The 14,017-nt window shown below is 40.9% G+C and overlaps 1 long non-coding RNA gene across 1 annotated transcript; it reads right to left on the bottom strand.

Moving 5' to 3' along the window:
• Positions 1-3,204: 3,204 nt before the first annotated feature.
• Positions 3,205-14,010, bottom strand: LOC144517626 (uncharacterized). Its single transcript, XR_013501953.1, has 4 exons — positions 13,802-14,010; positions 13,276-13,371; positions 3,618-3,729; positions 3,205-3,391 (listed from the first exon to the last, which is right to left on the bottom strand). It is a non-coding gene; the product is annotated as an uncharacterized LOC144517626 (long non-coding RNA).
• Between the last annotated feature and the right edge of the window lie 7 nt (positions 14,011-14,017).

The raw sequence follows: 14,017 nt of genomic DNA, 5'->3' as shown, positions 1-14,017 counted from the left end.
GAGAACACATCCTGCTACTTTCGTTGTATTTGATTTGGCAATGGGCACTTTTTCAGTCACACTAGGATCAAGCATAGGTTTGTTGCGGGCGCCTGGGTAGCTCAACTGGTAGAGCAGGCACCCATATACAGAGGCCCATTCCTCGACGCAGCAGTCTAGTCCGACCTGTGGCCATTTGCTGCATGTCTTCCCCCTCTCTCTCCCCCCCCCTTTCCTTACAGCTGTCCTGTCTATTAAAGGCTAAAATGCGCACACACAAAAATATAGGTTTGTTGTGTTATTACAATTTAAGATTACTGAATTTGAAGACATATGGAAGAAACCTGCATCTTAACCATTGAGCATACATACATACATACATACAGGTGCTGGTCATATAATTAGAATATCATGAAAAAGTTGATTTATTTCAGTAATTCCATTCAAACAGTGAAACTTTTATAATGTATACATTTATTCCACACAGACTGATATATTTCAAGTGTTTTTTTTTTAATGTTGATGATTAGAACTGACAACTAATGAAAACCCCAAACTCAGTATCTCAGAAAATTAGAATATTACTTAAGACCAATACAAAAAAAGGATTTTTAGAAATGTTGGCCAACTGAAAAGTATGAACATGAAAAGTATGAGCATGTACAGCACTCAGTACTTAGTTGGGGCTCCTTTTGCCTGAATTACTGCAGCAATGCGGCGTGGCATGGAGTCGATCAGTCTGTGGCACTGCTCAGGTGTTAGGAGAGCCCAGGTTGCTCTGATAGTGGCCTTCAGCTCTACTGCATTGTTGGGTCTGGCGCATCGCATCATCCTCTTCACAATACCCCATAGATTTTCTATAGGGTTAAGGTCAGGCGAGTTTGCTGGCCAATTAAGAACAGGGATACCATGGTCCTTAAACCAGGTACTGGTAGCTTTGGCACTGTGTGCAGGTGCCAAGTCCTGTTGGAAAATGAAATCTGCATCTCCATGAAGTTGGTTAGCAGCAGGAAGCATGAAGTGCTCTAAAACTTCCTGGTAGACGGCTGCGTTGACCCTGGACCTCAGAAAACACAGTGGACCAACACCAGCAGATGACATGGCACCCCAAACCATCACTGACTGTGGACCTTGATTTCCAAAGGAAATGCAAAATGTACTTTCATCAGAGAACATAACTTTGGACCACTCAGCAGCAGTCCAGTCCTTTTTGTCTTTAGCCCAGGCGAGATGCTTCTGACGCTGTGTCTTGTTCAGGAGTGGCTTGACACAAGGAATGCGACAGCTGAAACCCATGTCTTGCATACGTCTGTGCGTGGTGGTTCTTGAAGCTCTGACTCCAGCTGCAGTCCACTTTTTGTGAATCTCCCCCACATTTTTGAATGGGTTTTGTTTCACAATCCTCTCCAGGGTGCGGTTATCCCTATTGCTTGTACACTTTTTTTCTACCACATCTTTTCCTTTCCTTCGCCTCTCTATAAATGTGCTTGGACTGGAACTGCCATCCTCTTTAGCAATGACCTTTTGTGTCTTGTCCTAGGTGTCAATGGTCATCTTTTGGACAGCTGGCAAGTCAGCAGTCTTCCCCATGATTGTGTAGCCCACAGAACTAGACTGAGAGACCATTTAAAGGCCTTTGCTGGTGTTTTGAGTTCATTAGCTGATTAGAGTGTGACACCAGGTGTCTTCAATATTGAACCTTGTCACAATATTCTAATTTTCTGAGATACTGAATTTGGGGTTTTCATTAGTTGTCAGTTCTAATCATCAAAATTAAAAGACATAAACACTTGAAATATATCAGTCTTTGTGGAATTTTCATGATATTCTAATTATATGACCAGCACCTATACATACAAAAAGCTCCATCAAGTGTTTTGGACCTCTAAATGATCATGGTTTTGCATAGTAGGGTAGTGCACTATACAGTATTTGGTTCATATCTACACTGATGTAAAGCAAAAAGGAGATTATGGAAAGAAAGAAGTCTCTTAAGACCAAACTTACAATGAGTGAATATGAGCAATACAAGAAATATGATATAGGCTGGAGAAAATTAAACCTATTGTAATGTAAATACACGTCACTGGTAATTTCAGGGAAAATCAACCTTAAAATACAACTCGTATAATATTTATTGACTAAATCAGGATATTTTTTTAAAGCTCTGGTAGTGTGTCAAAGTAGCCTACATATTGTTATTTGGGGATTTTTTTGCTGATAAATAGGTGTTTCCTGAGAAAGGGAAAAGGGAAATAAAAGTAACATTGTATTGATGCATTTTAAACTGGGTCATTTGAAGAGGTCCACAATATCATGTTTTCAAATCAATGTTTCCTTTGGGACTGCTCTTGTCTTTATGAAATACTGTAGACAGGCGGTCGCTACCATTTAGGATACTGAGTACACTTAGGTCATTTCCTGTATTTTTTCTGGGGATTTTCTTTCTACACTTAATATTCTTTTCAGGCCAATTCCAGTATTTTCACACTTTATATGTTTACATTTGAATACTTTAAGGACAATAATATAAATAAAGTATTCAGTATTTTTCCACTGCAAGTATATTACTGGCTTCATAGATTTCAAACAGCATTTAGACATAAGGAGATAAAAGGCTATTGCATTGTTTTCCAGGTTTATCATTTCCCTACACTTTCCTAGGACGTATCCTGGAAAGAATCTAGTAGGCTACTAATTATAGGGAAATTAGCAATATTTTAAGACACTTATTTAGTTGGTTGTTGTGTTGAGTTTATAAGCAGTTGTTCATTTCTAGAGGAATTTCCTTGGGCAAAAAACTGGAGGACACCACTAACAATGAAAACTACTATTATAGGCTTTACCCAGATAGCAAATAGTCATTGAAACGATGTTAAATCAACATCCCGCTGTCAACGATAAAGTCATTGAATCAACGTCGAACTCTGATGTTGATTCTTCATCATTTTGCACCCTTCATTATCATTGAAACAACATTTAAAATCATACCTAGAGATCAACAGGATTTCAATGGTATTTCGATTACAATGGATAATTAAACAATGTTGAAATCTCAGCATATCAACGAAACTTCAATGGTATTTTAGTATACCACAAGTTTAATATAAAAAGATCTAAATTAATATATTAAAAACAATATTATTAGGCTATTATAATCCTGCTTTATCGACAGCCAGGATGGGCTATGAGCAAATATATATATGGCAGACTAAGCCATAACTAATGACACCCCACGCACTTAAAAAAATGAAACAATCGTTTTTATTGTATTTTTTCTTTTAACGTGCTAACTCTTGCAATGTTGGTCGTCCAGCTCCTCCCGCCCAGTCTGGGGCGTAGCGCAGCCACTTCTGCACAGCTTGTGAGAATTCATAGGCATTTGCCGTACTTAGTCGTTGAGTCAGGGCATCTAAAATAGAAAACGAGCAAAAGTACATTTCAGTTTAACATAGCAGTAGTCTAAGACTTCTGCCTGTGAAGGATATAAACTTGATAGTCTTTGTCTGTCTTTGCAATGCTTTACAACAGAATATGTTCAATATTGACATCATTGCCCTCGGCTCAACTGTTGATGGTAACAAGATCATACAAATATAATTTTCAGAAGCCTCAAACTATAATAATTTCACACTTACATCAAAATGAGTCCTCAGGTTTCTCTCTGAAGGGTGCCATAAGCAGGGAGAACACACATGGGCGTGGATCACACTTTTCTCTATGTTGTAGCCTACTTCACCAGGATGCAATCTTCCTCAAAAAAGACAAAAGAAAAAAGTAATTAAGGTCATGTGTCAACAACAACAACAACCCCCAAAACAATAAGCCCAGCAGCTTTAACTAAAAGTGTATGGCTGTGCCACAACATGAAGGCTTACCTTAATCTGATAGTTGAAGATTTTATTGATGTGATTTTACAGTTACAGAGTGCAGCAAGAACCTTTTTTTTAGATACATTTTTTATTGGTTTTTATATTTTTACAACATACAGAACAAACAAATACAATTGAACAAGAACAAAAACCCTCTCCCACCCCCCACCATAGATGTATTGCCCCCCACCCTCTGCGTTCTCGAGGAAAGCAAAACAGTTGGGTCAGTAGGAATTCGACATCCTATCACATCACATATTATTGATGTTTTATTCCAGAACTCATGCACCTGTTCACACTCCCAGACCATGTGCAGGAAAGTTCCAGTTTGTTCAGGTTGACAACGTGCAATAAGGAGTAGGAATGACTTTAGAGATGTATCTCTTCTGAGGAGTCCAATGTGTCCTATGGCATATGTTGAAGTGGATATACTGGTGATTTGGGTTCTTGAAGCAGTAGAAAATGTTGTCCCAAACTGTCTCCCAATTAATTACGTTCCCCTCAGGGCTCAGCTCTCGCTCCCATTTCTTTACTATTGGGAGTTCTCCTAAGGATACTTGCATCAGTTTAGCATAAATCTTGGACACTAATCCTCTCACAGGAAAATCGAACCATTTAATGATTGGGTGCGCCTCAAGACTGTTCCCCCATGGCACTCCATAACATTTTAGGGCTGACCTTAAGCAAACATAAAACAAGAAGGATGTCCTAGGGACCTCAAAGCTAGCTCTCAGGTCTTCAAAACTTACCTTTCTCATTGAATAGCTGGTCTAAAGTATAAATACCTCTGTCACTCCACTGGTCACAAGCAAAGGGTTTGTTACCAGACATTAGGTGTGCATTGTGCCATATTGGGGTATTCAAATGCCACTTATTGGTGTATCGTAGTTGCTCCTCCACCTGTTTAAAGTTGGTCAATGTGTTGGTGATAATAGGGCCATAGGCTAGCATACACTTTTTTGGGCACACACCTGCAAAGGCAAGGTCTTGCAGTCTTAGACTTCCAGTGAGGTTTTGCTCGATTTCTCTCCATTGGGACTGTAGATAAGGGGTCCATCCACACTCTGAGGGCCCGTAGCTGAAAGGCTCTGTGATACATTTTAAGGTTGGGGAGGGCCAAACCTCCAGTGGTTGTGGTACCCTGCAGGGTAGAGTAATTTAGTCTAGGTTGTTTATTCCAAATATACTGCCGAATTACGGTATCAAGTTTCTTCCAGAAATTTATTGGTGGGGGTAAGGGGATCATGGAACTATGTTCATTTTAACAACAGCAATCCTGGACCGTAGCGATGCTGGCAGTGCAGACCAACTGGCCAGATCCCTTTGAACACTACTTAATATGGTTTCATAGTTGTCCTGGACAACTTGCTGCAGCGATGCGTGTATGGTGATTCCCAAATATGTAATTTTGCTTTGGGTTGGTATTGTAACAGTAATGGCTGATGTCACCTGTCTGTTGTTCAATAGAAGAAGATTATATTTATTCCAATTGATTTTATAGGTGGAGATTGAGCCAAATTCGTTGAAGATCTTAAGAATGTTTTATCTGAGACCTCAAGGTCAGAGATGTACAGCAAAATATCATCTGCAAATAACGACATTGAGCTGTTATTGGATTTAATCTGGACATTACATTTTTTATTTTGCCTTATGGCTCGGGCTAACGGTTCAAGAGAGATCGCAAATAGCATGGGAGAGAGTGGTCATCCCTGTTGCGAGCCCCGTTCAAATGGGGAATGGCTGAGAATGCAATCCATTAGTTGAGACTATGGCCGTGGGTTTCGCATATAAAGTACACACCATGTCAATGAATTTGGCTCCCAAACCAAGCCTTGCCACAAGTAGTTCCACTCTAGGCGGTCAAAAGCCTTTTCCGCATCTAGTGATAAAACTGCTGCCGTTGTTGGAAGGTTTTTGGCTTCTTCTATTACATGAAATAATCTGCGTATATTGTCTGCAGCGTGACGCTTTGGTATAAACCCTGATTGGTTGGGGTGGATTAGCTTCTCAATAAAGCATTCTAGGCGGAGTGCCAAGACTTTGGAATAGAGCTTAATATCAGTCCCAATGAGGCTGATGGGCCTGTAGTTTGAACACTCCGTAAGATCTTTGCCCTTTTTGGGTATGACAGAAATTAGTGCAGTGTTGGTTTTGTTGATGAAAAGTGCCCATCTCTATGGCTGAAGTTAATGCTTGTAAAATGGTAGGTCCTAATATGTCAAAGTACTATAGTAAAAGTTCTGATGGAATTCCATCTAACCCCGGCGTTTTCCCTTTCTTAGCTGTTTTTAACACTGATTTAAGTTCCTCTAACGTTATAGGTTGACCCAGTTCTTCTGCCTCCTCTGGGTCAAGAATAGGCAGGTTTAGCTCTTTCAGGAACTTTTGGCACTGTGTCGGATCTGGATTGCAGGAGGACTCATACAACTTTGTATAAAAGGATTGGAAAGTGGCGGTGATATCTTTAGGATTTGTTGATACCTCGGTCCGTGCAGATGTTGTTGATAGCAGCTCTGGACTCGTTTTGTTTTAATTTCAGAGCCAGCAATTTGCTTGGTTTACGACCATTAAAATAGTAATTTTGCCTCACTCTGTGCATTATGAATTCAGCTCTCCTTCTTAGCAGATCATTTAGCTCTGCTCGATTTGTGACTAAAAGAGTATGTGTAGATTTAGAAAAACACGTCTTTAGAGACTGCTCCAGAGATTTACAGCATTCTTCCAAATCCGCAATCCTTGCCTCTCTTTTTCTCTTCAAATTGACCGCAAAGGAAGATATGAAATCTCTAATAAATCCTTTAGTTGCTTGCCAAATGTACGCTGGGTCCGAAACTGAGTCAGTATTGATTGATATAACCTCAGCCAGCTTGGCTCTAAACTCTGTATGAAGAGCTGTGTTCTGGAGAAGGGAATTATTAAATTGCCACCTTCTAGATCTTTCTCCTAACATACCACAATGGAATGTGGTTATCAGTGCATTGTTATCAGACAGAATTGCTGGTTCTATTGCTATCGTGTGGAACATTGCCTTAAGCTCACTGGAGCACAAAAAATAATCAATCGGGAGTGGGTGAGGTGACGTGTGGAAAAGAAGGTGTAATCCTTGCTAGTAGGATTGTGCATCCTCCATATATCTGTAAGATGGTGGGATTCCACAACTGTTTTAAACATGTCCGATATATGTTTTTGGGCTTTCATGTGATTGACCCCTGATCTATCCTGGTTTAAATCTAGTACCACATTGATGTCTCCCCCTATAATTAGTGAATAAAGAAAGCAATTCATTGGTTTGGCGCGGGAAAAAACTTTCATCATATATAGACGGTGCATATACCGAAACAAAGGCTATTTTCCTACTCCTTATCGTGGTACATATATATGATATCCTGCCAGATAGGTCTTTACTACTTTTGTCTATGGTGAGTGTGCATTTCCGTGACAGCAACACAATGGAGCCCTTGGTTTTGGTGTCGTCACTAGATGAAGCAGCAACTTTGAAATATTTATTTTGTAGACGATTTACATCTCTTTTACGTAAATGTGACTCTTGAATAAGCGCCACGTCTATGTTCTTCCTTCTTAAATAGTCCAGGAATTTAGCTTGTTTGATCGGTCTGTTTAGCACCCTGATGTTAACTGAAAGGATTGAAAGCCATCTTCAAAATTTACATGTATACATGTCTCGAGTACCCTACCGGAATTCGCTAATAATTTGGTGGTAAAGGGTGAGCTGTTAGATCTAAGCAAAGTGTAGTGAAAACATAAAAAATAAAATAAATCCCCTAACCCTCCGAGACTGCAGACCCCCTTCCCTCTCTTTAAGATACGTGGCTGCATCAAACGCAGCTCGCACAAAACTCCAGCTCAAAACTGCCCCTCCTGTCTAAAGTCACAGGTTAATTGAAACAGGTCTAGCACTTTCCTATGTTAAACATGAACAATGTTACAAAAACCTTAAAACTAGGTCCCAACCATCTATTCAGTTCTGAAATACTCACTGTGTGAGAAACAAACCAGCCATGTAAGAGTAGTAAATATAGATTATAAGATGAGTGTTCATCATGTTCTTTCAGTCTAATCAAATATTTCTTTACAGCTTGGCTCCCAAACTCACATACTAAACTTAGCACAAAAAGTAAGGAAATTTGTGTTTGGTAGATTATTTCTCTGTGGTAACAATGCTTTTTTGGCAATAAATCATATACCGTTGGAAAGCCTGTTTAGTTCCCTTTCAAATGGTGTCCCATTTGTAAGGAACATGCATTTGTGGGATGAGCAGCAGCGCTGGGTATGTGGGTTGCGCCCATGAAAAATTTGCTAAATCTTCTCTGCCAATGCCAAACAGCTTATTCTGCCATTGACTCGTTTGGTGTTTGGTGGATTGGATGATTGAAGTTTTAAGAAACAAGACATATTGGCAATTTAACAATTTATTCATTTCATAAACAGGAGCCTCAGTAGCGTGTGGAAAAACCATACACAGCCACAAAAGCCTGGCACCTCCTCCTCATGCTGGTCACACACTGCTGTGGGATGGCATCCCATTCTTCAACCAGCATTTGTTGCAAGTCAGCCAACGTGGTTGTGTTGGTCACTCTGGCACGAACAGCACACCCAAACTGATCCCACAAGTGTTCAATGGGGTTGAAGTCAGGACTGCTGGCAGGCCATTCCATCCTCTCCACTTTCATGGGCGCAACCCACATACTCAGCGCTGCTGCTCATCCCACAAATGCATGTTCCTTACAAATGGGGCACCATTTGAAAGGGAACTAAACAGGCTTTCCAACGGTATAAGATTTATTGATAAAAAGCATTGTTACCACAGAGAAATAATCTACCAAACACAAATTTCCTTACTTTTTGTGCTAAGTTTAGTATGTGAGTTTGGGAGCCAAGCTGTAAAGAAATATTTGATTAGACTGAAAGAACATGATGAACACTCATCTTATAAACCAAGTTTCTGAAATACGCTATGTAAAATGAGCAGTCCGCATCCATCATGTTTTCAGCCTAATTAAATGTTCCTTTAAAGCTAGGCTGCCAAACTTACATGCAGTGTCCTCGAGTCAGACTTGCAGACTTGTTCCAGATACGCTAATCCACAGCTGCCAGGTCCGCCAGCCTCCAGCACCAGACAAGAGGTCCCCACGCTGCCCTCTAGGTCCAATGACAGCGCCCGGTCCTCCATATCCAGGTCCTGACAGACCCTGTCTGCCTCCTTGGGTGTAGTGAATGTGAGTGTATTCCTGGTGTACTTGTCTCGCCCCCTGAATAATTGCTTGACGGTCCTGGTATCTCAAACACCTGAAAATCAGCATGCGCGTTGTTGTACCCTTGCCGTAGATTCTGTGCGCCATGTTAATTTCGATGGTAGCCCTGTTCTGTAAAGAGGAGATCCATATTGGCAACTGATTTTGCAGAAATCCAACTGGGTCATCTTTTTCGCTGCCCTCTTTCAGTCCAACGATGCGCACATTGTTTCTTCTCGATCTGTCCTCCATTTCGGCTAGCTTAAACTCAAATTTCTTCTGGTCATCAATGCAGGCTTTCACCGTGTTTCTCATCTGTCTGTTGTCTCCCTGCGCCATATTTTGTTGCTTTTCCAGGACCTTGGTTATAACGTTCTCCATGCGGAGGTCCGCGTTAGCATCAGTATCCTTGCTAGCCGTCGCCATGTTGGAAGAGTTCTGTGCTTGGGTAAACAGCAGCGAGACCTGTTTTTTCGCTCTTGCAGGCATTCCACTAAGTCACCGTGGTAACAAATGAAATGGTTGACGTCGAATAAAAAAGAACAGACCTGGTTTTTAATGAAAATGCGGAGATGGGCAAGGAGCCTCAGTTCCGAGCAAGGGGGTAAGCCTCTCTCCACAACCCGTACCTCCTATGGCGCCATTTTGATGCAAACAAGCCATCACCCGCCGTTAGCATTCCATTGCCATTCATTTTGACGTCACTTTGACAGCGAATAACTTTACATCTGAAGCGTTTAAAGACTTTATTTGTCCATTGTGGTCCATGTAGCGATATCGTTGTTGTGTTGTTAATGTTAATGTTTTTACTTGTAATACTTCGTCTTGACTAATAACCATAGACTGTATATTATTAATGCGATGAAGTGTAAACGTACAAAAGTGTCCTTTCTAAGACGGGATGACATCTCTTCCAGCCACCACTGCTGTATACCGCTACAGTAGCTACATGCTAACGGCAGTAAACATGTCATCTTAGCTGCCAATGTTGTTAAATTCTCCCCAATTCCAGGTCGCATTCCTGCTGAAACATGTCCGATTGGCTAGTGTTTGGTTTAGAAGCCTTTATCTGCGATTTTTGACGTTAGAAAGTGCTGCTTCGTTCCACTACAATCTAACCTTAGCATACTCATAGCTAACTATTATGTAGCTGCATGCTAATGCGACATAGCGGAGTATATATATATACACACACAATATATGTAAAGGCTTTACTTATTACTACACAACCGGACATGTCCCAGCAGTAAAGTTGTCACTGCCTGATGTGAGTCGAGTGCAGATGTGAGTCGCGCATGCATCACTTTGCGACGAGAGCAGATGTGAGTTGCGCATGAGTCACTTTGCGACAAGTAGCCTACAAGATGGTAGCCTACAAGATGCTAACGAGAGACTTCTGTAATGTCAATACAGTAAAAATGGACCTACAACGAAGTTCGTTCACTGCTAGCTAACGTTAGCAATCAAACAATCATAGATGGCTCAAACGTTTTTGAAATGATTTCCATCTTCTGTTGTATGTAAAGAGAAAAGTTTATTATTTTATGGATTTCACAAATTTCAGTATGACACATTATACCGTAAACCGTTTAACTCTGAGCATGCGCAACTCACGTCTGCACTCGACCAGAGCCGGTCTGACTCGACTAACATTGGGTTTGACACGTTATACCGTAAACCGTTTAAATCTGAGTATGCGCGACTCACATCTGCACTCAATTCACATTGGACAGTGACAAAGTAACCGGAATTTGGGGAGAAATGACCAGCATTGAGCTACATAATAGTTAGCTAGGAGTATACTGGTCTCTCACAGAGATCTCATTTGTAGCCCTTTTTTTACCTGATACTTTTCATAAAAGTACAAAAACATTAAGTGAGAGGTATATACTGGATGCCCGGACGACCCTCCGTATATCATTAACAGATACTTTAGGCAACTCCAGCAAACACCTTGCAAACTTCATCTCTTCCATCATAACGGTCTACTGTCACGGTCTAATGTTTTCTTCCGGTAACCGGAAATGTCCAAACATCATTACGCCAATGCATGCATAGAGCTTGCCGGTGTTCTCAGGATATGACACATTTCAGTAATCACGCAAGTTTAGAACCAAATAATTTCTAATAAGGGTAAGAAGTTGCACTCTCTCGTTACCATTGACATATATAAACCTATATTGACAACAGATCCCGTTGCTCTGGACGGAGACCAGTGAAGGATATTCAAAGCACTTTTCCGGTGATGGCTGAGCGATACTGTGCAGCCTCCAACTGAGAGAGACAACGTAAATGTGACGTGAGCAACCTGTCTGAAAGTTGTAAGTCTTCTGGTAGCTATGCCAAGAGAAATCTCAATCATTCCCAATCTTGCAGAGATGGAGAGCGTAGGTAAGGAAATAACAGGCTAATTATTGCTAACTAAAATGCTAGTTAACATTAGTTATTAAACTAAAACAGCTAATGTGAGTCGAAACTGCATGTGAGCTTCTCCTGTGCTATATGGTAATTTCTCTACTGTGCAACATTAAGTCGCGTAGTTATGACACAATTGTTAGCCTATTTTTACAAAAACGTCTGCTACAGAGCAATAATGTGAGATACAAGGTAACGGTACCTTTTATACATTTTCGTGTTTCTTTAGAAATAAACAATGGACAAATATAGTCTTTAAACGCTTCAGATGTAAAGTTATTCACTGTCAAAGTGGCACCAAAATGAATGGCAGTCAATGGAATGCTAACGGGAGGTGATGGCTTGGTAGCATCAAAATGGCGCCATAGGAGCTACGCGTTCCGAGGAGAAGCTTACCCCCTTGCTCGTTACTTCCGGCTTCTGATCTGGTTGCAGTTCCACCAGAGTTCCATATAGGGAACTCTGGCTCACAGCCCAGTGCAGAATGAATGGGACTCTATGGAGCTATACCCCTTAAAATCCACTTTTCTCAGGATATAATTTTTTGTCTAGTAATTTGAATGTTGCATTCGAAAGGGGAGGCTAAGAAAATACACACTGCTGGGTGTTAGATTTTTTTAAAGTGGCTTTTTTGTTCTAAAAAGCCTTTTAAAATGTCAATGACGTCATACACATATACGGCCAGAGATACTGCTTTACGGCAAGCTCTAAGTCGCTTCCTTTTTTCTCTTGAGGTATCGACAACACAGCTGACAGGTTAGGCTCTCCCTGTTAATACACGTGCTAGAAAGAGGTTTGCTAATGCTTTAAAGACCACGCCGAAATATTCACTCTGACATTCTGGTTCTGCTTTGGATGCCGTCAAGCGGGATCTCCGATCGTAATCAGTCCTTCACTGACCAATCAGCATTCATTAGCAGAATGCTAGCGTGTTATGGGCAACAACGACTCAACCTGTAAGAAATCCAAAGGACATAAGTACTCGTTCATTCAACTTTCGACCTATAATCCATGTTGAACTTGCAAAAACTACAATCAAATCTGAGATTTCTCAACGACAATCAGGCGAAAGAGACAAATTTAGCCGTCTAGCTCCATAGAGTCCCATTCATTTTGCACTGGACCGCGATCCCCCCCAGTGGAACTCTGGTGGAACTGCAACCAAATTCGGTACAATGGGGTTTAATAGGGAGTGGAACGGCTTTCCGTAGACCGGCCTGCTCGCATCCATTATGCATGTTTGTCATACTTAGTTTAAAAACTCTGGATTCGGCTACTAGTGAATTTTAAAAATGTTAAAAAAACGTGACAATTTAAACAAGGACCCTTTAATTGTTTGGGCTGGTTAGTTGATGTACCCCCAAAAAAATTATCCACTGAAATATAGACGTTTCTTTCGCCATGCAAAGTCTATGTGAAAAGTCTTTCTGGGCCATGGGGTGCAGTACCACCGTTATCCGCTAAGCCCAAGGTGGCTTTTAGACATGGCGCTCTTCCTGGGGGCTTGGCTGGTAGAACTGATCGGGTATGTCGTAAACCGTCCTAAAACTGCGACAGAATAACTGCGCAGATAATCCGTATGCGCAGAATGGATCTGACAGGCGGTACAACGGGATCTGTTGGTCCATTTCTTTTACCGTCTATGGTTCCGAGCAGCCATGCGATCGTCGGTCACGTGATCTCCCATTTTTAAAATGCCATAGAAAATGAATACACAGCAGACGCAATCACATAAATTACAAAAGTTGTAACCTTACCTGAAAATCGTCTTCCCCATTGTGTGTAGGTGATAGTCATCACTGTTGCCTTCAACTGTGGCGCTCACTGATCGTGGTTTCCCTCTGCACCTGTAGCTAGATTATGCAAAATTGCACAACACACGTAATGTTAGATTAGCGTCACATTATCGTAATTTAGAACTCCGCAGATAACATTAATGAACGTCTAGTATAACATGAGCTAATGTCTAATAATATCAGCGATGACTCAACCTATCTCTTCTAATATACATTCAAAAAACTTCCCACTGGACCGAAAAGGCCGTAGTCCGAAAATCCCAAAATCAAAAGCCCACCTTGTCTAACGTTATGTAACTTAATTTTTGCAGAAGAGCTGAGCTGTAGAAGTTAAATGCCAGCTGACATTACAAGTATTTCTTAAAGAACCATACAAAGTCAAACGTTATGATTACGCTATGATTTATACATTGTATTATGATTTATCTGTTAAATTTAGCTCAACGGAAAAATATCTCAACGGAGTCTGGAAAGTCACTGGACTTACCGTGTTTTCGCAACAACGGGCATTCAAAGCAGTCGTGGTAATGTAATGTAGTCTATACATCAAATGACTATTGCTGAAAAACGCCAAATACGGTCTGATTTCATTAAAGTGTTAAGTATTATAATACCTATATTTGTTTCCACACACGTTAAGGGTTTAGTGGCTAACAGTGGCACTGATCACCCCCTATACTTAGACGCTGTTTTGCGTTTTCCC

This window comes from Sander vitreus, chromosome 5 (genome assembly GCF_031162955.1).
Source record: "Sander vitreus isolate 19-12246 chromosome 5, sanVit1, whole genome shotgun sequence".
Taxonomy (NCBI): domain Eukaryota; kingdom Metazoa; phylum Chordata; class Actinopteri; order Perciformes; family Percidae; genus Sander; species Sander vitreus.
Note: the sequence above shows the minus strand (reverse complement) of the source record. Positions and strands in the feature narration are given on the sequence as shown.